Source organism: Oncorhynchus keta, chromosome 24 (assembly GCF_023373465.1).
Source record: "Oncorhynchus keta strain PuntledgeMale-10-30-2019 chromosome 24, Oket_V2, whole genome shotgun sequence".
Classification (NCBI taxonomy): domain Eukaryota; kingdom Metazoa; phylum Chordata; class Actinopteri; order Salmoniformes; family Salmonidae; genus Oncorhynchus; species Oncorhynchus keta.
In genome coordinates this window covers 44,539,268-44,555,709 of record NC_068444.1, presented here as the reverse complement: position 1 = coordinate 44,555,709, position 16,442 = coordinate 44,539,268, and the positions used below count along the sequence as shown (strand labels likewise).

At 43.2% G+C, this 16,442-nt stretch overlaps 1 non-coding gene across 1 annotated transcript; it reads right to left on the bottom strand.

The window, feature by feature from the left end:
* Positions 1 to 1,484: 1,484 nt before the first annotated feature.
* Positions 1,485 to 1,566, bottom strand: trnas-gcu (transfer RNA serine (anticodon GCU)). Its single transcript has one exon. It is a non-coding gene; the product is annotated as a tRNA-Ser (tRNA).
* Between the last annotated feature and the right edge of the window lie 14,876 nt (positions 1,567 to 16,442).

Here is a 16,442-nt window from a genome sequence, read left to right as displayed (position 1 = left end):
ATGTCGGCGGACCAGTCGTGATGGATCGGCGGGGCTCCGTGTCGGCAGTAAAGGGTCCAGGCCAATTGGCAAAAGAGGTATTGTTGGGCCTCTTCGGCTAGTCGGGAGATGGGCTTAGCTCAAGGCTAACTGTAGCTTGTTTTGGGACAGAGACGTTAGCCAGGAGTAGCCACTCGGATTGCAGCTAGCTAGTTGCGATGATCCGGTGTAAAGGTTCAGAGCTTGCGGTAGGAATCCGGAGATGTGGTAGAGAAAGAGCAGTCTGATATGCTCTGGGTTGATGTCGCGCTGGTGTCCTAGTTAGCTTAGAAGACCGCTAGCAATGGCTAACTGAGTACGAGCTAGTAGCGAGTTAGCTGGCTAGCTTCTGATGGTGGTTCCGGTTCTAAAGTAAAGTATAGAAAAAGCAGATCCGTACCACATTGGGTGATGCGGGTTGCAGGAGAGTATATTCAGCTCTAGTTTGAAAGTGAGATTAAAATATGTACGAAATATATACAGAAAAAAAACGAAGAAAACTATATTTACACTAGACAGGACGGGACAAGACAAAACACACGTCCGACTGCTACGCCATCTTGGAAGTCATCCGAGTTGCCTCAAGTGCTTGATGTGTTGTGTTGAGGTGTCGGTTCAAATCACACCATTGAGGTTGCCCTTGGAAAAGCTATTCTTCAATACATGAATCTTATCAGTTTCTCTAGGATTGTGGAGGGATTCTATATTCATGTGGGGGCATGCAAGAGAGGAAGTATGTTTTGTGAAGAGGTTGGTGTTTTGATCCACACATGTAGTTCATCGCCTTCACCACTAAGACACCAAGTCCTGTGCTGTCGCGGTGGCGGTGGCAGTCGGCCATCTTACCAGTGTTTGTTAAAGTCAAAACCTTCCAATGCCATAATAAAGTACAGAATTGTACTTCTTAGACGATGAGGATGGGATTCGAACCCATGCATGCAGAGCATAATGGATTAGCAGTACATCGCCTTAACCACTCGGCCACCTCATCCTGTAACACCTATCTGGCAAATGAACTTAAAAAACTGTAGTTGCTGTATCGAAACCCTTGAATGAAATCTATGAAAGTTAGGCAGAGCAATGGCAGAGCCATGTGTCGATCCCATCGAGACATTTAACAAATCTGTTGTCAGGCCGAGTTGTCTCAAGTGCTTGATGCTGTGTGTTGAGGTGTCGGATCAAATCACACCATTGAGGTTGCCCTTGGAAAAGCTATTCTTCAATTCATGAATCTTATCAGTTTCTCTAGGATTGTGGAGGGATTCTATATTCATGTGGGGCCATGCAAGAGAGGAAGTATGTTTTGTGAAGAGGTTGGTGTTTTGATCCACACATGAAGTTCATCGCCTTCACCACTAAGATACCAATTCCTGTGCTCTCGCGGTGGCAGTCGGCCATCTTACCAGTGTTTGTCAAAGTCAAAATCTTCCAATGCCATAATAAAATACAGAATTGTACTGGTTACACGATGAGGATGGGATTCGAACCCATGCATGCAGAGCACAATGGATTAGCAGTCCATCGCCTTAACCACTCGGCCACCTCATCCTGTAATACCTATCTGGCAAATGACCTTAAAAAACTGTAGTTGCTGTATCGAAACCCTTGAATGAAATCTATGAAAGTTAGGCAGAGCAATGGCAGAGCCATGTGTCGATCCCATCGAGACATTTAACAAATCTGTTGTCAGGCCGAGTTGTCTCAAGTGCTTGATGCTGTGTGTTGAGGTGTCGGATCAAATCACACCATTGAGGTTGCCCTTGGAAAAGCTATTCTTCAATTCATGAATCTTATCAGTTTCTCTAGGATTGTGGAGGGATTCTATATTCATGTGGGGCCATGCAAGAGAGGAAGTATGTTTTGTGAAGAGGTTGGTGTTTTGATCCACACATGAAGTTCATCGCCTTCACCACTAAGATACCAATTCCTGTGCTCTCGCGGTGGCAGTCGGCCATCTTACCAGTGTTTGTGAAAGTCAAAACCTTCCAATGCCATAATAAAGCACAGAATTGTACTGGTTAAACGATGAGGATGGGATTCAAACCTATGCATGCAGAGCACAATGGATTAGCAGTCCATCGCCTTAACCACTCGGCCACCTCATCCTGTAATACTTATGTGGCAAATGACCTTAAAAAACTGTAGTTGCTGTATCGAAACCCTTGAATGAAATCTATGAAAGTTAGGCAGAGCAATGGCAGGGCCATCCAATCGAGACATTTAACAAATCTGTTGTCAGGCCGAGTTGTCTCAAGTGCTTGACGCGGTGTGTTGAGGTGTCGGATCAAATCACACCATTGAGGTTGCCCTTGGAAAAGCTATTCTTCAATTCATGAATCTTATCAGTTTCTCTAGGATTGTGGAGTGATTCTATATTCATGTGGGGCCATGCAAGAGAGGAAGTATGTTTTGTGAAGAGGTTGGTGTTTTGATCCACACATGTAGTTCATCGCCTTCACCACTAAGATACCAAGTCCTGTGCTCTCGCGGTGGCAGTCGGCCATCTTACCAGTGTTTGTTAAAGTCAAAACCTTCCAATGGAAAAGCTATTTGGAAAAGCTATTCTTCAATTCATGAATCTTATCAGTTTCTCTAGGATTTTGGAGGGATTCTATATTCATGCAAGAGAGGAAGTATGTTTTGTGAAGAGGTTGTTGTTTTGATCCACACATGTAGTTCATCGCCTTCACCACTAAGATACCAATTCCTGTGCTCTCGCGGTGGCAGTCGGCCATCTTACCAGTGTTTGTGAAAGTCAAAATCTTCCAATGCCATAATAAAGTACAGAGTTGTACTGGTTACACGAGGAGGATGGGATTCGAACCCATGCATGCAGAGCACAATGGATTAGCAGTCCATCGCCTTAACCACTCGGCCACCTCATCCTGTAATACCTATCTGGCAAATGACCTTAAAAAACTGTAGTTGCTGTATCGAAACCCTTGAATGAAATCTATGAAAGTTAGGCAGAGCAATGGCAGAGCCATATGTCGATCCCATCGAGACATTTAACAAATCTGTTGTCAGGCCGAGTTGTCTCAAGTGCTTGATGCTGTGTGTTGAGGTGTCGGATCAAATCACACCATTGAGGTTGCCCTTGGAAAAGCTATTCTTCAATTCATGAATCTTATCAGTTTCTCTAGGATTGTGGAGGGATTCTATATTCATGTGGGGCCATGCAAGAGAGGAAGTATGTTTTGTGAAGAGGTTGGTGTTTTGATCCACACATGAAGTTCATCGCCTTCACCACTAAGATACCAATTCCTGTGCTCTCGCGGTGGCAGTCGGCCATCTTACCAGTGTTTGTGAAAGTCAAAACCTTCCAATGCCATAATAAAGCACAGAATTGTACTGGTTAAACGATGAGGATGGGATTCAAACCCATGCATGCAGAGCACAATGGATTAGCAGTCCATCGCCTTAACCACTCGGCCACCTCATCCTGTAATACTTATGTGGCAAATGACCTTAAAAAACTGTAGTTGCTGTATCGAAACCCTTGAATGAAATCTATGAAAGTTAGGCAGAGCAATGGCAGAGGGCCATCCAATCGAGACATTTAACAAATCTGTTGTCAGGCCGAGTTGTCTCAAGTGCTTGACGCTGTGTGTTGAGGTGTCGGATCAAATCACACCATTGAGGTTGCCCTTGGAAAAGCTATTCTTCAATTCATGAATCTTATCAGTTTCTCTCAGATTGTGGAGGGATTCTATATTCATGTGGGGCCATGCAAGAGAGGAAGTATGTTTTGTGAAGAGGTTGGTGTTTTGATCCACACATGAAGTTCATCGCCTTCACCACTAAGACACCAAGTCCTGTGCTGTGGCAGTCGGCCATCTTACCAGTGTTTGTGAAAGTCAAAATTGTCCAATGCCATAATTAAGTACAGAACTATACTGGTTACAAGATGAGGATGGGATTCGAACCCATCTATGCAGAGCACAATGGATTAGCCTTAACCACTCGGCCACCTGATCCTGTAATACTTACGTGGCAAATGACCTTAAAAAACTGTAGTTGCTGTATCGAAACCCTTGAATGAAATCTATGAAAGTTAGGCAGAGCAATGGCAGAGCGATGTGTCGATCCCATTGAGACATTTAACAAATCTGTTGTCAGGCCGAGTTGTCTCAAGTGCTTGATGCTGTGTGTTGAGGTGTCGGATCAAATCACACCATTGAGGTTGCCCTTGGAAAAGCTATTCTTCAATTCATGAATCTTATCAGTTTCTCTAGGATTGTGGAGGAATTCTATATTCATGTGGGGCCATGCAAGAGAGGAAGTATGTTTTGTGAAGAGGTTGGTGTTTTGATCCACACATGAAGTTCATCGCCTTCACCACTAAGATACCAATTCCTGTGCTCTCGCGGTGGCAGTCGGCCATCTTACCAGTGTTTGTGAAAGTCAAAACCTTCCAATGCCATAATAAAGCACAGAATTGTACTGGTTAAACGATGAGGATGGGATTCAAACCCATGCATGCAGAGCACAATGGATTAGCAGTCCATCGCCTTAACCACTCGGCCACCTCATCCTGTAAAACTTATCTGGCAAATGACCTTAAAAAACTGTAGTTGCTGTATCGAAACCCTTGAATGAAATCTATGAAAGTTAGGCAGAGCAATGGCAGGGCCATCCAATCCCGAGACATTTAACAAATCTGTTGTCAGGCCGAGTTGTCTCAAGTGCTTGATGCGGTGTGTTGAGGTGTCGGATCAAATCACACCATTGAGGTTGCCCTTGGAAAAGCTATTCTTCAATTCATGAATCTTATCAGTTTCTCTAGGATTGTGGAGTGATTCTATATTCATGTGGGGCCATGCAAGAGAGGAAGTATGTTTTGTGAAGAGGTTGGTGTTTTGATCCACACATGTAGTTCATCGCCTTCACCACTAAGATACCAAGTCCTGTGCCTCGCGGTGGCAGTCGGCCATCTTACCAGTGTTTGTTAAAGTCAAAACCTTCCAATGGAAAAGCTATTTGGAAAAGCTATTCTTCAATTCATGAATCTTATCAGTTTCTCTAGGATTTTGGAGGGATTCTATATTCATGCAAGAGAGGAAGTATGTTTTGTGAAGAGGTTGTTGTTTTGATCCATACATGTAGTTCATTGCCTTCACCACTAAGATACCAATTCCTGTGCTTCGGTGGCAGTCGGCCATCTTACCATGAAAGTCAAAATCTTCCAATGCCATAATAAAGTACAGAGTTGTACTGGTTACAAGAGGAGGATGGGATTCGAACCCATGCATGCAGAGCACAATGGATTAGCAGTCCATCGCCTTAACCACTCGGCCACCTCATCCTGTAATACCTATCTGGCAAATGACCTTAAAAAACTGTAGTTGCTGTATCGAAACCCTTGAATGAAATCTATGAAAGTTAGGCAGAGCAATGGCAGAGCCATGTGTCGATCCCATCGAGACATTTAACAAATCTGTTGTCAGGCCGAGTTGTCTCAAGTGCTTGATGCTGTGTGTTGAGGTGTCGGATCAAATCACACCATTGAGGTTGCCCTTGGAAAAGCTATTCTTCAATTCATGAATCTTATCAGTTTCTCTAGGATTGTGGAGGGATTCTATATTCATGTGGGGCCATGCAAGAGAGGAAGTATGTGTTGTGAAGAGGTTGGTGTTTTGATCCACACATGAAGTTCATCGCCTTCACCACTAAGATACCAATTCCTGTGCTCTCGCGGTGGCAGTCGGCCATCTTACCAGTGTTTGTGAAAGTCAAAACCTTCCAATGCCATAATAAAGCACAGAATTGTACTGGTTAAACGATGAGGATGGGATTCAAACCCATGCATGCAGAGCACAATGGATTAGCAGTCCATCGCCTTAACCACTCGGCCACCTCATCCTGTAATACTTATCGTGGCAAATGACCTTAAAAAACTGTAGTTGCTGTATCGAAACCCTTGAATGAAATCTATGAAAGTTAGGCAGAGCAATGGCAGGGCCATCCAATCGAGACATTTAACAAATCTGTTGTCAGGCCGAGTTGTCTCAAGTGCTTGACGCGGTGTGTTGAGGTGTCGGATCAAATCACACCATTGAGGTTGCCCTTGGAAAAGCTATTCTTCAATTCATGAATCTTATCAGTTTCTCTAGGATTGTGGAGTGATTCTATATTCATGTGGGGCCATGCAAGAGAGGAAGTATGTTTTGTGAAGAGGTTGTTGTTTTGATCCACACATGTAGTTCATCGCCTTCACCACAAAGATACCAAGTCCTGTGCTCTCGCGGTGGCAGTCGGCCATCTTACCAGTGTTTGTTAAAGTCAAAACCTTCCAATGGAAATGCTATTTGGAAAAGCTATTCTTCAATTCATGAATCTTATCAGTTTCTCTAGGATTTTGGAGGGATTCTATATTCATGCAAGAGAGGAAGTATGTTTTGTGAAGAGGTTGTTGTTTTGATCCACACATGTAGTTCATTGCCTTCACCACTAAGATACCAATTCCTGTGCTCTCGCGGTGGCAGTCGGCCATCTTACCAGTGTTTGTGAAAGTCAAAATCTTCCAATGCCATAATAAAGTACAGAGTTGTACTGGTTACACGAGGAGGATGGGATTCGAACCCATGCATGCAGAGCACAATGGATTAGCAGTCCATCGCCTTAACCACTCGGCCACCTCATCCTGTAATACCTATCTGGCAAATGACCTTAAAAAACTGTAGTTGCTGTATCGAAACCCTTGAATGAAATCTATGAAAGTTAGGCAGAGCAATGGCAGAGCCATGTGTCGATCCCATCGAGACATTTAACAAATCTGTTGTCAGGCCGAGTTGTCTCAAGTGCTTGATGCTGTGTGTTGAGGTGTCGGATCAAATCACACCATTGAGGTTGCCCTTGGAAAAGCTATTCTTCAATTCATGAATCTTATCAGTTTCTCTAGGATTGTGGAGGGATTCTATATTCATGTGGGGCCATGCAAGAGAGGAAGTATGTGTTGTGAAGAGGTTGGTGTTTTGATCCACACATGAAGTTCATCGCCTTCACCACTAAGATACCAATTCCTGTGCTCTCGCGGTGGCAGTCGGCCATCTTACCAGTGTTTGTGAAAGTCAAAATCTTCCAATGCCATAATAAAATACAGAATTGTACTGGTTACAGGATGAGGATGGGATTCAAACCCATGCATGCAGAGCACAATGGATTAGCAGTCCATCGCCTTAACCACTCGGCCACCTCATCCTGTAATACCTATCTGGCAAATGACCTTAAAAAACTGTAGTTGCTGTATCGAAACCCTTGAATGAAATCTATGAAAGTTAGGCAGAGCAATGGCAGAGCCATGTGTCGATCCCATCGAGACATTTAACAAATCTGTTGTCAGGCCGAGTTGTCTCAAGTGCTTGATGCTGTGTGTTGAGGTGTCGGATCAAATCACACCATTGAGGTTGCCCTTGGAAAAGCTATTCTTCAATTCATGAATCTTATCAGTTTCTCTAGGATTGTGGAGGGATTCTATATTCATGTGGGGCCATGCAAGAGAGGAAGTATGTTTTGTGAAGAGGTTGGTGTTTTGATCCACACATGAAGTTCATCGCCTTCACCACTAAGATACCAATTCCTGTGCTCTCGCGGTGGCAGTCGGCCATCTTACCAGTGTTTGTGAAAGTCAAAACCTTCCAATGCCATAATAAAGCACAGAATTGTACTGGTTAAACGATGAGGATGGGATTCAAACCCATGCATGCAGAGCACAATGGATTAGCAGTCCATCGCCTTAACCACTCGGCCACCTCATCCTGTAATACTTATGTGGCAAATGACCTTAAAAAACTGTAGTTGCTGTATCGAAACCCTTGAATGAAATCTATGAAAGTTAGGCAGAGCAATGGCAGGGCCATCCAATCGAGACATTTAACAAATCTGTTGTCAGGCCGAGTTGTCTCAAGTGCTTGACGCGGTGTGTTGAGGTGTCGGATCAAATCACACCATTGAGGTTGCCCTTGGAAAAGCTATTCTTCAATTCATGAATCTTATCAGTTTCTCTAGGATTGTGGAGTGATTCTATATTCATGTGGGGCCATGCAAGAGAGGAAGTATGTTTTGTGAAGAGGTTGGTGTTTTGATCCACACATGTAGTTCATCGCCTTCACCACTAAGATACCAAGTCCTGTGCTCTCGCGGTGGCAGTCGGCCATCTTACCAGTGTTTGTTAAAGTCAAAACCTTCCAATGGAAATGCTATTTGGAAAAGCTATTCTTCAATTCATGAATCTTATCAGTTTCTCTAGGATTTTGGAGGGATTCTATATTCATGCAAGAGAGGAAGTATGTTTTGTGAAGAGGTTGTTGTTTTGATCCACACATGTAGTTCATTGCCTTCACCACTAAGATACCAATTCCTGTGCTCTCGCGGTGGCAGTCGGCCATCTTACCAGTGTTTGTGAAAGTCAAAATCTTCCAATGCCATAATAAAGTACAGAGTTGTACTGGTTACATGAGGAGGATGGGATTCGAACCCATGCATGGAGAGCACAATGGATTAGCAGTCCATCGCCTTAACCACTCGGCCACCTCATCCTGTAATACCTATCTGGCAAATGACCTTAAAAAACTGTAGTTGCTGTATCGAAACCCTTGAATGAAATCTATGAAAGTTAGGCAGAGCAATGGCAGAGCCATGTGTCGATCCCATCGAGACATTTAACAAATCTGTTGTCAGGCCGAGTTGTCTCAAGTGCTTGATGCTGTGTGTTGAGGTGTCGGATCAAATCACACCATTGAGGTTGCCCTTGGAAAAGCTATTCTTCAATTCATGAATCTTATCAGTTTCTCTCAGATTGTGGAGGGATTCTATATTCATGTGGGGCCATGCAAGAGAGGAAGTATGTTTTGTGAAGAGGTTGGTGTTTTGATCCACACATGTCGTTCATCGCCTTCACCACTAAGACACCAAGTCCTGTGCTGTCGGCCATCTTACCAGTGTTTGTGAAAGTCAAAATTGTCCAATGCCATAATTAAGTACAGAACTATACTGGTTACAAGATGAGGATGGGATTCGAACCCATCTATGCAGAGCACAATGGATTAGCCTTAACCACTCGGCCACCTGATCCTGTAATACTTACGTGGCAAATGACCTTAAAAAACTGTAGTTGCTGTATCGAAACCCTTGAATGAAATCTATGAAAGTTAGGCAGAGCAATGGCAGGGCCATCCAATCGAGACATTTAACAAATCTGTTGTCAGGCCGAGTTGCCTCAAGTGCTTGATGCTGTGTGTTGAGGTGTCGGTTCAAATCACACCATTGAGGTTGCCCTTGGAAAAGCTATTCTTCAATACATGAATCTTATCAGTTTCTCTAGGATTGTGGAGGGATTCTTTATTCATGTGGGGCCATGCAAGAGAGGAAGTATGTTTTGTGAAGAGGTTGGTGTTTTGATCCACACATGTCGTTCATCGCCTTCACCACTAAGACACCAAGTCCTGTGCTGTCGGCCATCTTACCAGTGTTTGTGAAAGTCAAAATTGTCCAATGCCATAATTAAGTACAGAACTATACTGGTTACAAGATGAGGATGGGATTCGAACCCATCTATGCAGAGCACAATGGATTAGCCTTAACCACTCGGACACCTCATCCTGTAATATCTATCTGGCAAATGACCTTAAAAAACTGTAGTTGCTGTATCAAAACCTTTGAATGAAATCTATGAAAGTTAGGCAGAGCAATGGCAGGGCCATCCACACATGTAGTTCATCGCCTTCACCATTAAGACACCAAGTCCTGTGCTGTCGCGGTGGCAGTCGGCCATCTTACTAGTGTTTGTGAAAGTCAAAATCTTCCAATGCCATAATAAGTCCATCGCCTTAACCACTCGGCCACCTCATCCTGTAATACTTATGTGGCAAATGACCTTAAAAAACTGTAGTTGCTATATCGAAACCCTTGAATGAAATCTATGAAAGTTTGGCAGAGCAATGGCAGGGCCATGTGTCGATCCCATCGAGACATTTAACAAATCTGTTGTCAGGCCGAGTTGTCTCAAGTGCTTGACGCGGTGTGTTGAGGTGTCAGATCAAATCACACCATTGAGGTTGCCCTTGGAAAAGCTATTCTTCAATACATGAATCTTATCAGTTTCTCTAGGATTGTGGAGGGATTCTATATTCATGTGGGGCCATGCAAGAGAGGAAATATGTTTTGTGAAGAGGTTGGTGTTATGATCCACACATGAAGTTCATCGCCTTCACCACTAAGACACCAAGTGCTGTGCTCTCGCGGTGGCAGTCGGCCATCTTACCAGTGTTTGTGAAAGTCAAAACCTTCCAATGCCATAATAAAGCACAGAATTGTACTGGTTACACGATGAGGATGGGATTAGAAACCATACATGCAGAGCTCAATGGATTAGCAGTCCATCGCCTTAACAACTCGGCCACCTCATCCTGTAATATATACGTGGCAAATGACCTTAAAAAACTGTAGTCGCTGTATGTAAACCCTTGATTGAATTCAATGAAAGTTAGGCAGAGCAATGGTTGGGCCATATGTCGATCTCATCGAGACATTTGACAAATGTGCTGTCAGGCAGAGTTTTCTCAAGTTCTTGATTAAAAGTTTTGTTTGATGTAGTCCTATTCCTTATCTTCGATTTTGGTTGAGATGGAGATGTGAATCTAACATATCAATGATTAATTTGTAGACAAACTGGAATTAAAGCCAAACTAAGTCAGTGGCACAAAAGATATCTCCTTCAAATGTTGATATTTTGTTACATTGCATTAACAACCAAATACAAATCGATATTGCTTTTGTAGTACAGTAAATAGCCCAAACTTAAGCCTATTTTCCAAAGTTAAGCCTATAATGTATTAGTATTTATTCCAATTTAAGATGAGGAATACACCGTTGGCCACATTTTTAGGAAACTCTAACTATAAATGTCTTCTTATGTAATCATAGAAAGGGTGCATGTTCAACAGATCATTCAAAGGTCACAGGTCTGTGGAGATCTTCACAATTGCAATAAAAATCTGCACAGAATATCGAACAGCATTGATCAGTTGCACTATGCACTTTTAATGTAATCTCAACTGCTATCCAGGTCATTTGGTTGTGCTATTTGATGAAACACAGTGATAACACATTAAGCTGTTGTTGTATAAATACAGAATATCTGACATTGTATTCCCATTTTAACTTGGTTGTGCTTTTAAACAGTTGAAAGTGGAGTAATAACACATCTCGATGACAATTTGAACTTGGTTGTGCTTTTAAATGGTTGAAAGCATGATGATAACACATTGGGAATTCAACAAACTTCTTGCTATCCTTTTTGTGTAGGTAAATAAATTAAAGGTTGAAATCTCAGACAAATATTACCCACATTTCCACATTGAAATGATGTGGTGTGACCAGTGTGTTGTTAATGGCGTGACATGTAAAATCAGCTAGGCTGCAACTAGCATTAGCTTAAATGTAGCATCCGTGTGAAGAAAGATGGAATCAATGCACTATACTTTCCATGTTCGGCCGCTACATGACATTTTATTGTTAATCAGCAATGCTACAACTAGCATTAAATGTAGCATGTGTGCAGAGCCCGAATGCTTGGACGCAATGGTGTACATTTCTTAAGCAAAAAAAGAAGTACTATTTAAGTCATTTTTGGGGGTATATGTACTTTACTTTACTATTTATATTTTTGACAACTTTTACTTCACTTACAGTCCTTTTAAGAAAATATTGTACTTTTAACTCCATACATTTTCCCTGACACCCAAAAGGATTTGTTACATTTTGAATGCTTAGTACAACAGGAAAATGGTCCAATTCACACACTCGTCAAGAGAATATCTCTGCTCCTCCCTACTGCCTCTGATCTAGTGGACTCACTAAACACAAATGCTTTGTTTGTAAATTATGTCTGAGTGTTGGATTGTACAACCTGGTCTGTCAAAAAAAAAAAAAAGACATTTTGCCATCTGGTTTGCTTAATATAAGGAATTTTAAATGATTTATTATTTTACTTTCGATACTTATGTATATTTTAGCAATTCCATTTATTTTTTAAACTTAATTATATTTAAAACCAAATATTTTTTGACTTTTACTCAAATATTTTACTGGGTGACATTCACTTGAATCATTTTCTATTAAGGTGTCTTTACTTTTACTCAAGTATGACAATTGGGTACTTTTTCCCCCACTGCTTGGACGCTGCAGTGTGAAAGAAAGATTAGTATTTACATCACTAGCACTTGCCAGCTCCCTTCCTGTGAGCATTGTGCATCCTCCCTGGTTCAGCCTAGTGGTTAGAGTGTTGGACTAGTAATGGAAAAGTTGCAAGATCAAATCCCTGAGCTGACAAAGTAAACATCTGTCATTCTGCCCCTGAACAATGCAGTTAACCCATTGTTCCTAGGCTGTCATTGAAAAAAAAAATTGTTCATAACTGACTTGCCTAGTTCAATAAAGGTAAAACAAAAAAGATATTGGCTGGCAAGTGTGCCTCTTTGCTCTGCTCTGAAGTGGGTTTATTTGGTTTGATACGTTGGTGCGCTGCTTGTATTTTCACAGGTTTCCGTGTTGTTGAACCTCGAGCCTGACTCCTGCTTTCTCTGGCACACACAAGGCCCACAGTTGTCCGGGACTTCCTCTGGTGAAAGGGGGCTTTCTGGTCCGTCAGGAAACTTTCCCTTTAAAAATGTCATCTCGCTCTCTTCGGGCCTCCAGTCTGGTCCTCCATTATTTGAATACATTAATTGTGTTTATAAATCAAGGACTGAATGTGTTTATTGCCACTGCGAGAAATATTTGATGTCGAGTTTGACTACCTCTTCCTCCGTACTTCTGTTTAGACTTAGCTTTGATTGGCATACAGTACTTTCTCAAGGTCAGGGTTCGAACGATTAAGTCCATAACGTGCCATTGAAAACCCCCTATGCTCTTACTACCTGGACATGCGAACTGGCTGTTTTTGACACTACATCAGCATTTTTGGATATCACAGTCCCATGTCCAATGTTGGCTCAGTGGCTGGATAAACTGACAGGCCTGGAGCACCAGGCCCCAAGCCAAGTCATGTCTGCTGTTCAGCCCCAGGTTGTTTGGGTTGGTGTGGGCTCGCTGAGAAGAGTCTTACTACTGTAATGGAGTTCTGACTGAATGCAGTGGTCTTCCTATGGTGGTGAAGGAAGGTGGGAGGAAGTTGCCCCTAGCCACTGATCTAAGGACAGTTTTGCAATGTTCCATCCCTAGTGGATTAGGTTTGGGTAAGCCGATCCTAGGTATGTGCCTTAAGGCATCTTCCACATCTTCTAGCCAAAGTGGGGTTTGAGGGGGAAGTTTGTACAGTGTTCCAAGAGAGGCTGTACTGAGTGGAGTGTCGGCAGTACCGTAGGAATCCTCCAAGAAGATGGAACAACTCCCCTCTTTATCTGTGTGGGTCTCAGTCAATACGGTGCCCCCGTATTTCCTCCATCTCACCTGCCTGTCGCACGGACAAAGCTCATCTTCCTGGTCCTCCCTTGTGGTGCGTACTGTACAGGAGAGCCTCCTGGTCTTCGGCTCTTAAAAGTACAGAGAGGGACTGGGAATCTGGGGATTTGGGAATCTCAGAGCCAGAGGCTCCATATGGAAGAGTTGCTCCTGTCTGTGTGGTCATCCATGATCCAGGCCTGCTTCCAGAATCCCAGACAGACACACAACTGGTATGGTCTCAGAGGAGCGTCAGATGAGATATCAGTCTGGTCTCAAGCTCAGGCCCTGAACATGGAACCTGAAAGGTAGATATGTACATATAGGTAAGGACAAAGTGACTAAAGTGACTCTCTTGATCTGTTTTTTTTTCTTATTTTCTCGACCTTCTTTTCTTTCTCTTTTCCCCTTTGCCCTTCTCCCTCTCTCACCCCCCCCCACTCTCTCTCTCTCGCTCTCTTTCTTTATTACCCTCTCCCCCTCTCTCTCTCTACAGATAAGTGAGCATCCCTCACCTTTCACATGACATCACATGGTAGCAATCAGAGGGGGCATTGGCAGACAAATTAGCCTGGTTAATATGGACCCGGAGATCAGCACAGGGGTGGGAGAGCTGTCGCTAAACGCCAACAGATGGGAGCACAGCATATCAGAGCATAGAATAGTAGAGCACATCACATCCTATGGAGCCAAAGGGTAAGGACAGAAGAATAGAAGGACTTTAATCTAAACCAAGGTTCTTGCTATTGGGGTTCTTAACTCTTCTTGAACTGCACTGTTGGTGAAGAAAATATTTACCAAATAAACTAAAGTATAAAATAAGTGAAGTGACTATGCATATATAATAAACAGAGAGTAGCAGCAGTGTACAAAACAAATGGAGGTGGGGTGGGGTGTTAGTGTAAATAGTCCGGTGACCATTTGATTAATTGTTTAGCAGTCTTATGGCTTGGGGGTAGAAGAAATTAAGGAGCCTTTTGGACCTAGACTTGGCGCTCCTGGAATTATATATCACATTTCAAATGATTTAGAGGAAGAGTGCATTTGAAAAAAAAGGAAGAAGGACTAAGAATATAAAAATCAGAAGAAGAAAATACATCAGAAAACAACGTTTATCCTTATACCTCAACTGCATAGCTAACAAGCTAACAGTTGTTTACATGTTTCTAGGGATTTGCTAAGAGAGTTTCTAGCAACTGGCTACCTGCTGTTAGCTAAAAAACCTAGTTAACAAATAATTAAAAACAACAATAAAAAAATATAAAGGAGAGGGCAAAAGAGAGGAAAGCAAGTACCTAAACTTACACAAGCAAGAGGAAACAATTCAGACAGCCCCTACCAACATGTCCGAGCTAGACCCAGACCCGCTCAACAGTGCCAGAACCAACCCAGCTCAGCCCAGCAGTACCAGTACCAGCTCATCCCAGGAGTGCCAGAACCAACCCAGCTCAGCCCAGCCCAGCAGTACTAGTACCAAACCAGCTCAGCCCAGTAGTGCCAGAACCAACCCAGCTCAGCCCAGTGGTGCCAGACACAGCTCAGCCCAACACATCCATTCACAGCACTGGACTGTACTCTAAGAGAAGACAAATAGTGGCCAACAGGAGGGTAGCTCAGCCCAGACCATAACTCAGGCTCACTACCGCCCACATATGCAGAGGTAGCCTCAGGTAAGTGACATATAGACCCTTCAGTCAACGGAAAGGTTCGTCAAATCGAATCACATTTTATTACAACAAAAAATATCTAGTTAACAGAAGAAAGGAAGACAAAATAAGGACAAAAGAAGGACAGAAGAAAAAGGAAAAGAAAGAGGACAACAAAGTGAAACAGTCAGCACTTCTATTGCAACTTCGTATTTCGTCGTCCTAACGTAGTCTACACTGCTATCTGCCCAGCAGCTAGCCAGCTAGCAAACGTCCACCGTCTACCGAATAACACTGTAGAAACTATTACACTCAACTGAACGACTTGATTAGTGTAGTGTTAGCTAGCTACATAGTTGTCTTTGCTGTCTTCGTATCCAAGATAATTGTGTAGTTTAGAGCGTGTAGTCTTAGAGTGATTATCTTAATTTACCGAGGTTAGCTAGCCAGCTATTTGTCGTCCTTAACGTAGGAGACACTGCTAGCTAGCCAACAGCTAGCCAACGTCTACTGAATAGAACTTCCGCACTCAACAACCCGGTCGCATTCCGCTTCGCTCCACAGGTAGTATCACATTTTCATTTCATTTCATTACAGCACAACGGTTTGATTTGTTTGATCGTAGCTAGCTACATAGCTAGCTACATAGCCGTCTGTGTATCAAAGATAATTGTGTAGTCTAGAGCGATTTTCTAGGTTAGCTAGCCAGCTATTGTCGTTCTTTTAACGCAACGTAACGTAATCAACACTGCTAGCTAGCCAGCTGGCCCCGAATAGCAGCACTGTAGAAACTATTACACTCAACGGAACGACTTGATTAGTGTAGTGTCAACAACGCAGCCACTGCCAGCTAGCCTACTTCAGCAGTACTGTATCATTTTAATCATTTTAGTCAATAAGATTCTTGCTACGTAAGCTTAACTTTCTGAACATTCGAGACGTGTAGTCCACTTGTCATTCCAATCTCCTTGCATTAGCGTAGCCTCTTCTGTAGCCTGTCAACTATGTGTCTGTCTATCCCTGTTCTCTCCTCTCTGCACAGACCATACAAACGCTCCACACCGCGTGGCCGCGGCCACCTAATCTGGTGGTCCCAGCGCGCACGACCCACGTGGAGTTCCAGGTCTCCGGTAGCCTCTGGAACTGCCGATCTGCGGCCAACAAGGCAGAGTTCATCTCAGCCTATGCCTCCCTCCAGTCCCTCGACTTCTTGGCACTGACGGAAACATGGATCACCACAGATAACACTGCTACTCCTACTGCTCTCTCTTCGTCCGCCCACGTGTTCTCGCACACCCGAGAGCTTCTGGTCAGCGGGGTGGTGGCACCGGGATCCTC